At 40.6% G+C, this 18,885-nt stretch overlaps 1 protein-coding gene across 2 annotated transcripts in view; it reads right to left on the minus strand.

Moving 5' to 3' along the window:
• Positions 1 to 7,025, minus strand: part of drp2 (dystrophin related protein 2) — a 271,520-nt gene extending 264,495 nt beyond the window's left edge. For both annotated transcript variants that reach the window (XM_057851078.1, XM_057851075.1), the window contains exon 1: positions 6,882 to 7,025. The gene's annotated coding sequence lies outside the window, so the exon portion shown is untranslated. The remainder of the gene's footprint in view (positions 1 to 6,881) is intronic.
• Between the last annotated feature and the right edge of the window lie 11,860 nt (positions 7,026 to 18,885).

An 18,885-nucleotide genomic window follows, 5' to 3' on the forward strand; every position in this document is an offset into this window, starting at 1 on the left:
GCGCTTTCCCCACATAGCCGAATGTGTGTTATTTAATCTTCTGAATATTGGGTTGAATTTTCAAACTAGTGAACTCCATTTCAAATGACACGATTCACATTATTTAAATCCAACAATTCAGTTTTAGCAATTCAGGTTTATTAATTTCTCTCAATTTGATCTCCATATGCTTGTTTCACATATACTGTATATAGACCAGCTGCACATGCAATTAGAGCATCTGACGACACTCCCAGGCATGCCTTGGAATATGAATTGAATCCACTTTGGCGGTTCCATTGTACTCTCTAGTTAAACTGCTTATGCATAACCTCCGCATTTCCATTGGCTTATTTGTCAGAGGGGAAAGTGTGTATTCAAACCAATTGGCTTGATGAGAGCGCAAAGCGTGCCTCTGATCTGACGCTCTGTAATAAAAATACCAGAAGCTTAATTAATTGGGAGAACAGGTATGACTGCAGGCATGAGTAGCATGTGTGAGTGAGTGAGAGTGTGGATGGGTAATATCTTTAGTCTGAGAAAAATGCAATTTGGACGTCGCGATGGGGAAATGTTCCGAGGGCAAGCGGAGCGAGCATCTGTCTCCGATAAAAGAAATGTCAGGTCCTGTTAATCTTATATGAGCGCTTGCCTGCTGACATGGATGTAATTTTACACAAGCAGCTCACATACACATCACATTAACATACACTGTACATGCAGAACCTTCCGCACGCCATCATTCTCCTCACTCTATCACACCGATGACCTGCGCCTTACAAAGCCAGTATGAATTCTTGTTTCCTCAAATGAGAACATTGAGATGCAGCAAATAAAGCAGCAGCATTTGCCTCCCACACTCACACACTGAGTATGAGTAGCTACCTATTTACAATTCAATGTAAAAACAGACACACACAAGAAAAATAAGAGTAGTACATCTCGTGTTCTCACAAGCTGCATTGCCCTTCATCCTCAAGGGTGACGGACCAACAGACAAGCAGGCAGGCAGGCGTGAGGTGAGATATGTGCTAAGTGAAAAGGGAAACACATGGAGTGAGAAGATGACATGGGGAATGCCACAAGACGGTCGCACGGCTATAAAAACCGACGGGCTTGCATGGCAAAACAGACAGGAAGCGAGTTAGGTTTTAAATTAGAAAGGAGATGCGACCAGAAGACAGTGAAAGGAGAAAAATGGATCCCGTGGATTAGCGTGACGGGCGGGTGACACTATGACATACTTGGGGACGTTCAGTGTGGGGATGCAAGCTAAACTGATCAAAAGCGGTAAATGGTGCCTTGAACTTATGAGTTGAATTTTGACCAGGCTGGTGACTTACTATTCACTCATAAATTCAATAACTGTTGTATTGATCTGAAATGCCCTTAAACTGCCCTCTCGACCCGACCTTGGATTCACTGCCAGCTCAAAATGGATGGGATGTCTGGCTCCGTCGATGGAAGTGAATGAGTTAATTCTTATTCATTCTAATTTAGCTTTGACTGCACTATTAAAAACAAAATAAAACAAACGTGAATATAGAAGAAATTACTTGTTTTATAAACACTACGTCAGGGGTCTGCAAGTCCTTGAGAGCTGCTATCCAGCTTGTTTTCAAATAATCAAGATCGTTATCAGGCTCCTGCAGAGCTTATTGATGAGCTGATCATTTGATTCGGGTGTGTTAAAGGAGGGAGCTAATACACAGCGCAGTCTTCGGGACGCAATGCGCAAAGTAAACATAACTTGTCTGAGACCCGGGTAATGCTCAACTCACGGCTTTAGCTCAACTCATGCCGCTGGATAAAAAACACAAGAATACCTGACTTCTGCTGACAGCCGCAACAAACTACGTCAACGTCGTTTTACTGGAGATAATAGATATCATATGTATATAGAACCAGATGCTACACGACAGACTCGACTGCTTTAGCAACATTGAAGTATTGAAAACCAGATGCGTTAGTAAACAGCCGCCATCTTAAAGCAGAAGACTTCCCTAGTAGTCTGTTGTGAACCTTCCAAGCGAACCTAATTAACTTTTTATCTAAAATACTCCTAAATCGGCAAAATCTTGACTTGAATCAATCTTCAAAACAGTTTTAAAACTTTAACATGTCGAAAGTAGACAGAAGGGAAATTATGGAATAACGGGAGCAATTTTAACAACTTTAACAATTGATTCGCAAAATTTAATTAATTGAATGTAGTTTAAAGCTGCTGAAACAGAATGGGGACTTGTTTATCTTATTTACTGTTTTAAAATGTTAACTTGATACTGAAATAGTTGTTTATTTAAACCTGAGAGGCTTTTTATACAATTTTTGTAACTAATGCACGAAACATTAAAAGCATCTAATAGCTTGGGGGATTTGTTGGATTTTCCACTGAGGTTGTTGGTGTGTTTTGCTTTTTTAAGACAGTTTACAATATTATTTGCACGTTTTACTGACTGACTATGCCATTTCTGTTTGTTATTTATAATGTTATGTGTTTGTCACTGAAGAAACAGGTCAGTTTCTTGTTACCAACCGTTGTGTGTTATTCAAACTCACCTAATTCAGCTGGCTAGTTGTTATCAAGGGTGCTAAAACCTTTTTCAACATGAGTCTGACAACTAAGTAAGGAGGCTAAATAACTTTAAACTTTAACACATGCTCAGATAGGTCGGTATCGGTATCGGCCAGTATTGGTATCGGAAGTGCAAAACAATATCGGTATCGGATCGGAAGTGCAAAAACCTGGATCGGGACATCCCTATTATGCATATATGCACCGGCATTGTAAGAAACTTGATCACACAAAACACAACCACGCATCGCATCCCCGCATTTCCTCCTTCTCCTGAATCCTCCCAAATAAAACATAAAATTTCAGGGGGGTTTCGGGCTCGTCACGACAAATAAAACATAAAATTTCAGGTTTTTTCGGGCATTAGCGAGCAAATCAAGTTAATTGATCGGGCTCGGGCAACGTCGGGCTTTAATACCCGCGGGCCGGTCGGGTCGGGCTGTATTTTTTTAGGCCCAATCTAACTTCTAGCGTCATGTAATGTTAGCATACCATACACCTATTCACCCTGATGTTCTCTATTGTATTTTAAATTGTCTTTCAAGATGACATGTCAGTTCTTGGTGCTGGATTCTATCAAATAATTCCCCCCCAAAAAATGCGAGTTATACTCCAGTGCGACTTATGTATGTTTTTTCTTTTCATTTCGCATTTTTTGGCTGGTGCGACTTATACTCAGGTGCGACGTATAGTCCAAAAAATACGGTACTGTATATTTATGTTTTTCTGCTTCATGCTCATACAGCACCACAGCCTCTCACCCTCTCTCCTGCTAAGCAGTGCGGCCAAACTGTCCAGCTTGCGTTTGGTAATTAAAGTTAACGATGATTGACATGTTTGTAGCTTTGATGTTGCCATAGAGGCTTGGCAGCTCTACGATCAAAGGCACAAATGTGTCAATCTTGGGAGCCGTTTACAAGGTGACTCTCTGAGAATACGAACAATTTCAAACTGCATTTGCATTTGCGTCTCCATTTGAACAATGTCGCAATTCCGCATGAAAAGGATGTAGTATTCATGCCAAGCCCTAGGGGGCAGTGCAGATTTACCGGGCGACAGAGAATGATGCACTTTGACCCCACCAAGCTCCCTCAGCCCGGAAAAAAATATGCCCACCCATTCGAAGCGATGTCATTTTTCTTCAAAAAGGCACAAAAATTGAAACGTTCAACATATTTAATTTAAAAATATTATTAAAACAGTGAATTAAAGCTGAAATTCCGCCATATTTGCTGTTTTTAATGCTTAGTAGCAGCGCTGCGCACGCCCAATGTGACGTGTACGAGTGCTGACGTTAACAGCGCGGTCTCTCGCGGGAGGAGCCTTTGATATGCATGCCGAGGAAGCCCCCCTCAACCCCCCTCAATCGGATTCTTTCACTTTGGAGGCAGGATTCAGAATTTTCCGTTTTCGCCTTCCGTCTTCGCCGGCACCATATGCACGCGAGGCGAGTCCGCAACTCAGTCATTGCGTCTTTGTGTCACAGAGTCGCCATGTAAACTGCCCCTCGGTTAAACTTGTATAAGTGTGCTGTGGGAACTTTTCTCAGGATTGTGAGCGTCAAAGCGTGAGTGAATTTGAGTGGACTCACTCAATAAAGCATTGAATAAAGACAAGCATTTTCCCACGTGATTGTTGTTATAAAATAATTCACATTATGAAGGTGACAGGGTGGGACAGTAATTTGTTTAGAACTTTTTTTTTCGTTATCGGAGTAAGTAAGTATCAGCAGATTCTCACAATCATGTGACTCTGACTCGGGTGCAAAAATATGGGATCGGGACATCCTGAATTGAGACTAGGGATGGGAATTGTTACGATTTTTACGATTCCGATTCCATTATCGATATTGCTTAACGATTCGATTCTTTATCGATTCTCTTATCGATTCTAATTTCGGGAAAAAGAAGAACAAACATTTTGATTAGCATCAAGTTTGTTTAATCAGAAGTCACAACCTTACAAACTCACAACGAGGTCAAAAGAGGCCCAAAGCCTCATGCACAAGAATGTGTAACATTTTACTGAAACATTTTTCTAATAGTAATAATATTTTGGCATATAGGTCGTTGTTCTGCCATTGGCAATGTCCCCAAACTTTTTCCTGTGAGGGCCAAATAACTTTTCCCTTCTCTGATGAGAGGCCGGGGTCAGTTTGTAACAGAAAAAGTGTGACGATTGCAGGAGTGCGAAATGTAAAAAAATTGTTGTTTTCAGAAAGCCACAATCAAATAAGCCTCTGTGGATTCTTCTCGGAACAAAAGTAAATAAAATAAAAATAATAATATAATATAATAATAATAAATAATAATAGCACTATTAATTAAATAGATAATAACCAAATAACCCTCTCTGAGTTATTCACTGAAAAAGGTCAGGAAATAAATAACACTACTGAGGGAGAAAAAAACAAAAAAATTTCAAAATGCTCTCTGGAATTGTTCAGGGGGCCGGACCAAATATGGAGCCGCGGGCCGTAGTTTGGGGACCGCTGTTTTTATTTACCAGTATATTGAAATGCATGCCTTTTAGTTTTTATGGCGCTTTCACGCTCAAGTGGTGGCGCCCTTGCGCTTCCTCACGCGAAGAAGAGCGCGAAGAAGAAGAAATGCCGCATCCAAGCCAGTGAGCGAATTAGTGAGAAAGGGAAACACTGCCACGAGCCTACGTTCTTTGTTAATGTTTGTAAAATATCCACAGAGCCAACGCCTGTATGTATCATCTTCTGTGTTGTTGTTGTGTGTTTCCACTCGCGATCGGACACTTAAATCCAATTGTGTAGTGGTTTAAACGATGTGCTAATGCTAGCGAACGCATGCTAACTGTTTGTTATGACTGTGTTAGCAGCTAATCATCGCTGATTTACGTTGATGCGAACCTGTTTGTTACTGGGGACGAAATTGATTTGTTTCATTTCTATTTTTAGTTTCAAGTGATGGTTGAATAAAGTCAGCAAATTATACCAACGTCTTCTGCATCGTCATTTGGGAGTTTAGCTAGCTGTATAGCCAGGACTGAGCCTTAGCGTCTCGGTGAGGACAGTGCAGTCTATTCCCTCCCGATGCAGTTATTTCCATCTCGCAATGACTGCAAGTCGCTTTGTTGTAATTTTTCCTCGTGAAGTGAAGACACACTTTCGAGCGTTCGAACCTACGTCATTGTTATGTTTACGGCGGCAACGCTCATGCTAAACTATCGTAACCTTTCATTTTCACCCTTTTTCCTGGTGAAGTGTAGCCAAACTTTGGAGCGAGTGGTTCTTGGCGCCATGCTAGTTTGATGCGTCTGGACAACAAGACACGTCACGACGCAATATGCGTCTTTAGGGATCGTTAAAGGGATCGTTAAGGCTTTTTCATTGTGATGTCGAGGCCTCGAAACACTCGGAACCGGTTCCGAATTGGAATCGGATTTCGATTCCCATCCCTAATTGAGACCCAAACACACCATAGTATTCATGTGTTGATTTGGGTTCTCTTCCCAGATTAAACTTTTTTGAAGCAGAAAAGCTGCAAGAAATCTCCAGCGCAGCTAAAATAAAGCGTCAACTCTCCTCCGATGTCTGGGAGCCAGACAGCATTTTAGCAGGTTCCCTTGTGTGCAGTAGCTGAGGCGAGGTAATGGTCCCTCGTGCCACAGCGGTCGGATGACTGAGTGAGCACTGCTAATTTCTTTGCGCTCAACAGCAGCCTGACAGAACATCCTCGCGGATTTGCACACCTCCCACTCTCACCTTTGGCGACCTTCCCTAAGCTCCTTGCTCATCCCTCGTTTCCTCTCAGTGATGCGAGTCCTGCACTCAAAAAAAAAATGGAGGCAGCCAGGCTGGCTGGCAGGTGTTACTACCAGTGGAATCTGTAAATCCACAAGGGCGTGTTGCTTTTTGTTGAAAGCTACATCATTCAATCGCTCCTAGTTGAAATAAATTGAACGTTTATCACCATCAATGGCAGCTAAGTTATGTCACAATGTTAACCAGCTGTTGCTTTGGTAAAAGACGTTTTACTTAGGTTTCTTCGCCTGACTGAAACCCAAACGTCGACTTTGCTACAGTTGAGTAGATGCCACCTGGAGCCAGAGAGGAGCTACAGACAATGTGCTTCGAAAACACGACCACTTTGATAAAAATACCCCCGAGACTCCCCGCGAGCCTTCTGGCATCATTGTTTGTTTGTCTGAGTGCGTGGCACGCTCGGGTGGAATAAATGCCTCCTTCGCATGACAAATAGAATGCTCGCCGACATGCGCACACACGAGTGACCCTGGATTAGCTCCAAAACCCTCAACCCAAAGACCGTGAAGCGCTGTAACAGTGTTTGATAGTTACCCAGCGGTGAAGACGTGACGGAAGGGGCTGCAGGATCGGAGCCTCTCTGGAATCCTGCCAACGTGATGCGCGAGGGGGAGGAGGGACGCGGGAGGCCTGGATGCGGAGTAATGGTGACGATTGGAGAATTCTCCTAGGCCAAACCTAGGAAGAAAAAAAACTGTTTAAGATAAAGGCACATTTGTATTTTTCCGGACTACAAATCAAAAAAATTTTTGATTGATTCATTGCAACTTGTAAATGTATTTTTTCCAAACTGACAGCCAAGAAAAAGTCACTCTAGATATCTCCTTTACTACCAGAGTTGGCAGAGTTATTAGTTAGTCATTTAACTGAATTTCTTTTTAAATGAGTAATCTATAGTATAATGTAGGCCTGCACAATATATCGTTTGAACATCGCCATGTGCGCATGCGCAATAGCCCCATCACAGGATGTGTGTGTGTGTTTTTTTTTGTTTTTGTTTTTAAATTAATGTAAATTAGTGCTGTCAAATTTATCGCGTTAACGGCCAGTAATTAATTTTTTAAATTAATCATGTTAAAATATTTGACGCAATTAACGCAAGCATTATTCTAAATCATATACGTATTTTACATATACCCCCCCTCCTCATAGTGTATTTTTTTGGTCTGGTGAGATTTCAGTATACTCAGTCTGAAAAAATAAATGGCCGTGACGTTCAGCTCAGAGGAAAGGTTTAGCAGAGAAGGGTGGAAAGAGCAGAGTGGCCATGCTAAAACTTTGCTTTGAGGGCTGTTTATTGTCAGTGGAGAGCACTCTTTGACCTGGAAAATGAACGTACAGGAAGGGCAGGAGAAGCAACGTTGGAGGGAGAATGTCAATGAGATTGGCTTCTCTCTGAAGGTCTACAAAGATACTTCTACTGGATTTATATGCAGAGCAAGGACTAACAGCGTTCATTTACTGCCAGCCTCTCCCAGTCAAAATGAACTGGATGTCCAGCGTCGTCAATGGCAGCCGATGGGTTAACATTCCACCGCACCTGCAAATGACTGCCCCCTGAATAACATAAAAAAATTATGCTATCAGTTAACGCCTTAATAATAACGTTAACGCAAACCCCCTTTGACGCCGTCAAATTTTTTAACGCGCAATTTGGACTTCAAGACAATGCGCTCCTGTGGCCGCCAGAGGATTTTAATGGCCAAAATGAGCCACGTTAAGGTGGTGTGATGAGTGTGAACCCGCCTGGCAACTAGCCGCAATCCATTATGTTTGGATGAAAATGCAACTATGAACCCCCTGGTGCCATGCGCAGCTCTCGGGCCGCCTGAGTCCCACTAAATGAAAGCAAAAGCAGATGGAGGATCGGGGTGAAGTGTAACTTTGGCTTTTTAGCCAAAAATGTGGCACTCTGAGGCTGATTGTGAAATATATCGTCATTTATTGAGCTGTGAATGAACATGCGAAATGAACGAATATGAATGTTTTCGAGGACCACAAGAACCTTCAGCGACCGCCCGAAGATCACCATTTTCGGGGAACAAGGATACGGAGAATCGGGGTGAAAAACGGAAACTGTCAAAACGGAACTTTGCTTTTTTATCCCAAATTGTGTCACTCAGAGATGTGTTGATTCGTTTAAAAAATCCCTTTTAAATGCACAGATGAACTATATAAATGCTTTAAAGTGGGTACGACAGGAGAAAAAAGTCTTAAATAGCATTACTATGTGAATTAGAATCGTATTTTGAGACGATTCAACTATATACAACAATTTAGCAAAGCGCAGATAACGAGAAATTAGTCTTTTAATCTGCCGGTTAGCCACGCCTACCATTATAGGGCACTAGCGTCCCCAAGAGGTGGATGACGTCAGCGGAGTCACGCTTTCATCTGATTTAGTATGCAGCAAATTGAGGGGGAATTATTCAGAACGAGGAAAATGCGACGAAGAGAGCCGCAAAATGTCATTGTTTCAGTCTATCTACTCCAATATTTTTACAGGATATTCTTTATATCCAAGTATTTTTCACGAATAGCTAAATAAATGGCATGGTCATGACAGATAACAATCTTATGGTATTTCATATCTTATAAATAATAATAAATAATAGAAATGCATTTATTCAGGACGACATTACTCCATAATGGTCAAAACTTTCGACTTCACCTTTACTGTCGCACCTCCTGAACAATATTTTATGCCACCTAAATCGGGCTTATGTCATTTCCCTTCCCCGGCTTCAGAGAATGTAAACAAACCAAGAGGCATGACAGCTAGCCGACATGCTAACCCGAACAGAGTGATGTTTCAAAGTCTTCGAAGCGGAAAATCACACATAACTAGCCCATATCATTGCACATGACGACTGGGTTGTCAATTGTCTTCGCTGATCGTCAACCCGCCCGGCGGAGAGCAATTTACAGCTCGTTCCCCTGCTACTACAGTCAGTGAGCTCGCCGGGGAAGCAGCTGGACAATGACCGCCAAACAAACCGGCCGACGTCGAGGAGCGTGTAGCTGCCAAATGGTCAACGCGAATATGGCAAAATAATTCTTTACTACACGGCGAAGACGTAAACAGCAAGAGTCATACGAGAGCGGCTGCAGTTGTGCAGCTAACATGTGCAGCTAATGTGTATGAGGAGAGCTTTTTTCATGCCCATCCATGATCAAACGTAAGTAGTCCTTTATTTAAAGAAAGTTTGTAGTGTTTACTTTGTAATCGCTGTATTCGCGGCTATTTTTAACACAAAGTTGCAATTTCTGATCGGTCGGAAAATTTGACAGACCACCGGGCACATGAAGAGGACAATAAGCCGAGTATAGTGCTCTCCCGGCGTGGGGATGTGCGACAAGCCGCCGGTCGTCAGCCGAGGGGACAAGGAGCATGTCAGCCACAAAATGCAATCCACCTACATATTAAAATGACCCCAGTATTTGACATAATACAAAACACGATGTTTATTCACTTCTTCGTAAGTCCCATGGTCCCACAGTAGTAGGGCTTGTTTCAGCCAATATCCACCGGTGAATGGGAACCTTTTGAAACCCCCGAAAAGGCTCACAACGCCTCTCCCTCGTACAGCAAGATTTTTCTGCAGCCGTTTGGCTGGCGTAATGCGAAAAATAAACGTATTAATACGCAAAATCAGCTGAATCCTTAGTCCTTCTCATACAAATGTACAGCTGTATAGTGACGAGTACTCCTTCCTTTGTACACATCACAGCGCTCTCTTCCTCAATGCAAGACCGAAGCCGGAAGTCTGTCATTTTCGTAGTGCGGGATTAAAAAAATTGGATAAATATATCGATCGCTTCTTCACACATCCAAGTGGTCCATTTCATACAGGAGCATAAAATACCGCGAGTATTATGAAATATACATGCTTTTTTGTGTCACAGGCACTTTAAAGGAGAAACGTTTTGGTGAATTTAATCATTTTATCTCATTTTTCACATTTTTGTAATTTTACTCCATAAATAATATAAAAATAATCCATTAAATTTGGCTGTGAAGTGATGAAAGTGCACATTAAGGGGTTGTTTTTTTCACTTTTGTTAACATTAAAACCTTTTTAAAATGATTGTTCTTAATTACTTATTGAATAATGCACGTTTCTTAATCCCAAAATGCTCCCGTATGCATGAGGTTGTTATCAACAGCGGCGGTCTTCAGAATAAATCAGAACTTCTACACCAAGCTCAACTTTTAATGTATTTTTATTCTACTTGTCCACAGAAGAGCATTTAGTTAACATTCCCAGAGTTTGTGTCGGCAAGTCGACTCGCCTGACTGCATTTTGAGCGTCAAATTTCTGCTCAGTATGTCCAGCGTGGACAGAGGAAAAAATATATAGAGCACTCCCTTTGAGTTGAAAAAAGATATTAAAGTTTAATACCAAGCTGGAAGCTTGCATCCAGTGGAGAAAAGAATGAGCTCAACTTTTTTCACAAGTAGTAAGTGGCATCCATAATTTACATTATAGTTTTATTTCACAGGAAATTTTCAATGTCGCTGCTAGTGCTTGGGAGTGGATGTGTGTTTACACCGCAGTGAATGACAGAATAGTTCATGGATGTAATAGGGGCCATATGCTAAGTTTATGTGTGATGTTCCCCCAGGGTGAAAATGACGACGAGATAGCTCAGCGGCGACGCATTGACTGACACTTTTCATCTGCCGGGCCGACAGCTGAGATGCGCCGACTTCACGCCATCCGCTCAATAAACAACATCACCCTATTCGCAGCAAATGAGCTATTTGTTAGACGCTGATAATCTATGCTTTTGATGGATTTTCATTTAGAGATGCCCAGTGGGAGAATTAATGTGAGGTTATTTTTCAAAAAGAAAAAAAGAGGAAGAAGAATAGATGCAGCTTTCAGACAACCTCAAGATTTTGATTAACCACAAAATAGGCACATGAATAATCAAGCTTCTTAAATGTCTCGTCCCAAAATGGATCTTCAAACAGCATTTCTGATCCTTACATTTCAATCATTTCTCTGCAAGTATTGCATTGGCCAATGCGGAGGGCTACGCTCACTTGTATACAGATACGTATATTAAAGACTTCCTGTAGTAAAGAAACTTTTGAACGTCTGGACAACAAATCATTGCGCATCTAGACTCCCTGCAAACAGCCAAGTCAACGTTTCATTGATCAACTCTATGACTTCATCGGAAAGTAAAACCTTCATCCATTCATCCATCATGTACCGCTTAATCTGGAGTCGGGTCTCAGGGGCAGCAGCTTTAGCAGGGAAGCCCAGACTTCCCTCTCCCCAGCCACTTCAACCAGCTCCTCTGGCGGGATCCCAGGGCGTTCCCAGGCCAACCGAGAGACATAGGCTAGGTTCATACTACAGGTCTTAATGCACGAATCGGATTTTTTCGTGTTTTCCCGACTCGAGTCAGGCATTAACTTGACGGTCTGAACGGGACAAGTTGCATAGAAGTGGACCATTTCAAATCCGATCCGAGTCACTTTCGTATGTGGTTCAAATCCGATCCGGGCCACATTTTTTCAGAACGTGACTGGCGGTCTGAACGGTCAAGACAAATCGGAATTCATGCAGCAATTACGTCAGCAAAAGCAAGAGGCATGGAGGACGGCAGCCATCTAGGCATTAGCGCCTAGCTTGAACTCGAAGCAGACTTGACCACAGTCATTAAAAAAATAATAATAATAATAATAAAATGAAGAAAAGAATAAGCCTTACAATTTTCGATTTTCATTCTGTGCGCCGAATTAGCAATATTTCATTATTGCACACATGGCCGAGTCGGGGCAAACTGACGCACCCACGTCATTTCACGCACACACGTCAAGGCTCATGTGTGTGCGTGTATGCGTTCTATCAGTCCATATAAACTTTGAATATAAGACTAAACGGGGATTATTAATGTCTGTTATTTGTGTCCTCTTTTTGGAAATCAATATATGATCACTCTGGAATGACATACAGCTAGCATGTATAATTTGTTTTGATGCTTCTGCGCTTGCGGGTCTCTTTGCCGTGCGCATCTCAGACTGCGAATTAGTGAGCATGTGTGATACTTGAACGGTCGCAATGGGTTTCAAAAAACAGATATGGCAAAAAATCGGATGTGTGCATTAAGACCTGTAGTATGAACCTAGCCGTAGTCTCTCCAGTGTGTCCTGGGTCATCCCCGTGGCCACCCGCCGGTGGGACATGCCCGGAACACCCCTCCAGGGAGGCGTCCGAGAGGCATCCGGACCAGATACCCGAGCCACCTCAGCTGGCTCCTCTCAACACAGAGGAGTAGCGGCTCGACATCGAGTCCCTCCCGGATGACCGAGCTTCTCACTCATCTTCAAGGGAGAGCCGGACACCCTGCGGAGGGAACTCATTTCAGCCACTTTTATCTGGGATCCTGGTCTTTTGGTCATGACCCACAGCTTATGGCCATTGGTGAGGGTAAATCGACTGGTAAATCGAGAACTTTGTTTTTCGGCTCAGCTCCTTCTTCACCACTACGGACCGGTGCAGAGTCCGCATCACTGCACCGATCCACCTGTCAATCTCCCGCTCCCTCCTACCCTCACTCATGAACAAAAACCCAAGATACTTGAACTCCTTCACTTGGGGCAGGATCTCATCCCTCACCCGGAGAGGGCATGCCACCCTTTTCCGACTTAGGACCACGGTCTCAGACTTGGAGGTGCTGATCTTCATCCCAACAGCTTCACACTCGACTGTGAACCGCTCCAGTGAGAGTTGCAGGTCACAGCTTGATGAATACACCACATCATCTCCAAAATGCAGAGATGCAATGCTGAGGCCACCAAACCGGACCCCCTCAACGCTCAAACCTCATGATGAATAAAACAATCTAAGAAAATTACAGCTTTAATAGTCATGCAAATAATGGAAAACTCCTCAATAAGGCTAATAATTCTTTTTTATATTCATTTCAATTATGATTTATATACAAAAAATATGTCGTAATTAATGCCATAAAAGTATTACGTTAGATTATGATTAATCACGATTAATCGCAGTGTTAAACTATTTCAAAGGTACTGACATGAATGAAAATGATTTTTACAACATTGAAAGATGCCATTTTTATGTTAATGACAGAAAGATTTTTTTTTTCTTTTTTAAATGCCACAACTAAGGGATCAGATCTGGTTCAATTTATAATTTGTTATGCACATTCATTCATTCATTCATTCATTTTCCATGCCGCTTTTCAGTCAAATCCAAATCGATGAAAACACAAAACATCCACTCATATCTTTTTGTTGATAAGACGTTTTGCTAAGAATATTTTTGTTCAAAGGTCACAATTGTCAAAACTGTCAATATTGCCTTTTTGTTGCTTTAAGTGAAATGTAACTGATTGTGGTAAATGTGTACATAATGTCATATTAATTCAGTCAAGGAACATTGAACCAAATCGTGGAAGAATGTTGTGAAGTTGGCAAAAATTGTTTTGTTGTCAAAAGAATCAATATCGTAATGTATTAAGAAATTTGGGGATCTCCACCTTGAATTACCAGCTTGTCTATGTTCTGCTCCTCTGTACAAAGCTCTGTTCTTCTGTGAAATAGGATCGTCCCCGATCATTAACACTTTCAAAAGATCGACTTCAAAAAGTCAGAAATGGGTCAACGAAATCGGGTTTAAAACTCATTGGCTGCTATTGACCACGCTAGACATCCATTAAACAAAAGTTAATTCGCTGCCACCCTCCCAGTTCAAATGGATTGGACATCTACTAGTAATAAACTAGTGATCAACTCATTTATATTCACAGCAGAAGGATGATTGGATGCCGCATTATCATCAGTGGCACTGAAAAAGTTAAGATTTTTTTTTTTTTCATTGCCAAAAAAATTAAAATGTTTTATACTACACAACATCGCACGCAGTACAGCCTGAAACAGCCCAAGTGGGAGTAACCACTTCCAGTAGAGAGACGTTTTGGTAGCTTTCGTGAGACGCTAACAGTAAGACAGCATCATGCTAGGAGGATAATGTAAAGAATAATAAAGAATAATAAGGAAATCCAGGTAGTCGACGGGTCACTACGTACCCGACTTACATGATTTCAACTTTACGACATTCGAGTCTCGTCCGCCATATTGTCTCTTGTGTTTTTTTTGTTTGTTTGTTGTTGTTGTTTTAAGTCACATAACTGTCTTGTCCGCCATTTTGTTTAACTTTATTTTATTAATATGACATATAATACATGTTTTTGGATCGTTATTTTAAGATTTAAGGGGAGTTTTGGCCTGGTACACCAGACTCACCGCTGTTCCAGCTATTGAGTCTGGCCTCAAGCAGATACAATTTCCAGGGCGGAGCAAGCCACAGCAAACAGACAGCGGAGTGGACCAATCTGCGACGGGCGCACATGACGTTAGTAAAGCGATGAGGGCAGGACGAGGGACTTGCACGCGGAAGTAAACATACGAGAAGAGCGGAGTTTATTCAACATGGCTAGCGCGAGACAGACTGTTGTCATGGACTTGTGTCGATGTGTTTTTGGTAATTTAAAACTGATTTTACTGTGCATTGGAACATATTCTCGGCTCTCCTGTTCGCCATCTGTGTTGTTATGGAGACGACTTCTGACGCGGAAGAGTGACGTTGCTCATTAAGAACACGTCACGCAAATAAACAAATCTGATTGGACGGTTGATTTCGTCCGTGCTCGAGAAGCCGTTAATGGTTTGGGTCCCAGACTATTCTCGCAGTGTTTGAAAAATACAGGGAGAACAGTCTGGCTGTGCCAGGCAAGGGGAATTTAGGTTTGTTTTAATTTACATAAAGGGTTAATTCCGATTTACGTGAGAATTTAGGTTATGTCGCCAGCATAGGAACGGAACTCGTTCGTAACCCAGGGACTACCTGTATTTCTCTGTTCTCAATTGAATCTGAAAATAAGACTGAAATGAAGCAGGCTGAACGTTTTTAGCAGCTCTAATTTTAATGGCGATTAACATTATAAAATTCTTTCATTTGAAGAGTCAGCTTGCTTCATTTTTGTCTGCGGAACCCATGCTAAACTCAGCTAACGCTACCATCCTTTTCCACTTCCTTCAGCCAGCAGGATTCAACCAGGCGGTGTTTACATGGAGAACACTAAAGCTTGTCAAATCACGTCTCTCTGAGGCGTAGGATGAGGGCAGCTCATTGCCCTGAGCTGTTTCCCAGCATCCCTCCCTCCCGCTGGCCAAGAGTTTAGTCACAAAGCCTGCTCGAGTCACTTGTCAATTCAAATAGCAACGCACACTCAAGCACACTTGTAGCGCCGCCACGCCGTTCATCATCTGCAGCGTTAACCCTCCCCCGTCACTTTCTCGCCGGCCGGATAATGAAGCATTTTGTCATCAGGAGCGAGCGTGCGCTCATTCAGAAAAGACTCCCTGCAATGTTCCGCCGGCGTGAAATAGCGTCTGATGGATGGCGAGTCTTACAGTGAAGGGAGGTAGGCCTGCTTAATTGAATCAAACCAAATGGAAGGATGGCCAGATTAAAATGCTGGTCACCGGAAACGGGCCAATGGAGGAGAAAAGGGCACCCGCACGCGAGGATAATTCTGAAATGTGAGCTGAGGAAAATTTCACCTCATTCGCTCCTATTGACGGTAATAGACGTCCACTCCATTTGAACTGGGAGAGGCTGGCAGACCTCCCAGTCCAAATGGATTGGACAAACCTTAAGTGAATGGGACTTGTGATTAAATTTTTAAGATTTGCTTTCAAAACAAACCATGCCACAAACAATTCTTTTTGTTGCAGTCCACTAATCGGTTCATTCATAAATAAGATAGTTTGTGTTACTCGGGGCTTTACATTTTAGCTGAAAATGTGCACTGTGACCAAAAACGAAGCTCGGAAAATGTTGTATGATTGTTATCTAAAAGAAAATGTAGATGTTTCCCTTTATCTAATTTTGATTCACTATAAAGATTATCTGTTTGCGTTCATCAAGGGATGCGGGAAATAAGAGAATATTTAGTTTCATTCTTTTTTTCTTTTTTTTTTTTTGATTAAAAAAAATAATAAAATAAAAATAAACAAAAAAGACAATAGTTAGTCTTATTCTTCAAAAAACATATGGCGGAAAACACCCAGGTGACTTGAAGTTCCGCTCTGAGACTCCCAATTTGGCCAAATTTCAAAATTGTCCGATATGCATGTGTGATACATCATTGGAAAGCTTAAAATCTCAGTTCTCTGGGGGAAGACAAATGTTGAACAGGAGGGCATTTTAAAAAAAATAATAATAATAAAAAAAAGTTTTTTAAACGGCAAAGCCCTATCTGGAGGTGAGAGCATGCGAGAGCAGAATTACAGACACCATGACTTTAACGAGATATTATCACATACTTACCTTGTTTCAATCCATAAACTCCATGTGGCATGTATCACTGAGTGTCAAGACACAGCAGTGAATGGCCACAGCTGGATTTTCGAGGGATTTTATGGGTGATACATGGTAATATAACAAGGGTCGCGATGCAGAAATCGCAGCCATCAAGGAGTGGTTGAGATTTTCTTTTTCATACATTTACCCTTTTAAAAGTTTTTTTTTTTCTTTTCAATTTTTCTTTGTTTGGATTGACTATTTATCATCTAACATATCGGGGAAAATGTGACAGTCACAAAAAAAATAGAATTAAGTGATAGTTATGAGGTAGATATCCGTGACTTTTTTACAGACGCCAATTTTTTTCATTGTGACGTAATTTGTTTAAAAGTTTAAAATATGGCAGTAAACAATTTTTTTTAAGTCTTTTTGTTTTTAGTTTTTTTTACGAAATATTAGACATCAATTATGATTCTAAGCTAAAAATGACAGCCATTTTGAATAATAAATATAATTACTTACCTTCTGTTTATGGCTGTGTTGAAAGAAAAGCGGTTGTCTGTAAACGGGGCTTTCAAGGGTAAAACGGACAAATTAAGTAATTATAATTTGGGGGCTTAATGCGCCATGAATCTGCTATGGCAGCATATAGACACATTGTTCTCTCAAACACAACAGTTGTTTTGGCTTAAAATACAGCAATTTATATTAAAGAAGGGTGCAAGAGCAGAAGGGGGGCCTAAAAGTGTCATTGCATGTAATTGACTTTCCTATATATATATATATATATATATACACACATATATACATATAAAAGTTGTAAAGCAAGAAAACAAAAATGAATGAAATGAACAAAAATAACGATATTTTTATAATGGATCAAAATTATTTTTTCAAACAGATCATGTGACTAGCACCTTAGATGGTCATTTGAAAATATATTTTTTTGTATGAAGAATTTTTTGATTGAATAATAAAGACACAAATGTCCTAGCCAAAATGATGCCCTAACACAAAACAACATTACTTCAATCAAAAAAAATAAAAAAAAATTGACTTCAATCCAAAAAAAAAAAAAAATAGCTTTCAGATGCATTGTTTTTAGTTTCAAATTTATTATTGCATTCAAACACATTATTTTTTTTATTTTTTTGTCTTACATGAGCATTTGATTGTATATGTATTGAACACAAGTCTTCAGAACTAAGCAGGCTCTTTGGGAACACGTCACTGGCCCGACAGTACAGTAGCAGTGTTGTTTTCGTCAGCGGCGATGATAACGAAAATATTTAGTCAACGAACACATTTTTCATGACAACGACGAGAGGATAACAAGCTAAAAACGGGGCTTGGGACACTAAAACATAGAGAATATATACTGTTTCGTTCCTTTTTTCAATAGCCAAAAAGTAAAAAAAAAAAAAAATCAAAATAAGAGAATAGTGTTTTTCAAGAAAGTAAATATTTTTAATTAAATTTAAAAACATAAAATACATTTTAAGAACAATATAGACAGGGCTATACATTTTGTGTTGACAATTCATTTAAAAGTACTTAAGTCTCTCTGAGGGAGTATTTATACTGATATATATTACTATTTTAGTATTTAAGTTTGAGTATTTAGATAATTTTGAGGGAGCATTTCAGTAGATGTGGGAGTATGAATCCACCCGTGTCAGTAAAGCATACTTTTGGAGGGAGTGTATCAACAGTACAATCAAAAAAGAAATCTGAGTGAAAGAAAAAAATAGTGGCAGAGGTGGGTAGAGTAGCCAAAACTTTTACTCAAGTAGGAGTAGCGTTAATTTAAAATAATATTACTCAATCCAAAAAATGTACTCAAGTACAGGGGGAAAAAAAGTATCCAGTGAAAAGAATACTCAAGTAATGAGTAACATTGTAACTACTTATTTTTGTTAGATTTTTTTTTTTTTTAACTGTGGTATTTTTTCTCTCAGCACAAACGTATCTATATGAAATGTTGTTATAATAATAATGTACTCATTACATAACCACATTAAGCCAAAGACATTTAAAAAATTATTGTATTCCAGCGAAAGAGTAAAAAGACAGAAATGAAGCATTATTCATCTAAAGACCATGAGTTCCCTCTAGTGGAGAAAGTAGTTCTAGTTCACTAGTTTGAATAGTGAATACTTTCTTCATAGTTACTATTATGGAATTAA

The sequence above is a fragment of the Corythoichthys intestinalis genome, chromosome 11 (assembly GCF_030265065.1).
Source record: "Corythoichthys intestinalis isolate RoL2023-P3 chromosome 11, ASM3026506v1, whole genome shotgun sequence".
NCBI lineage: Eukaryota > Metazoa > Chordata > Actinopteri > Syngnathiformes > Syngnathidae > Corythoichthys > Corythoichthys intestinalis.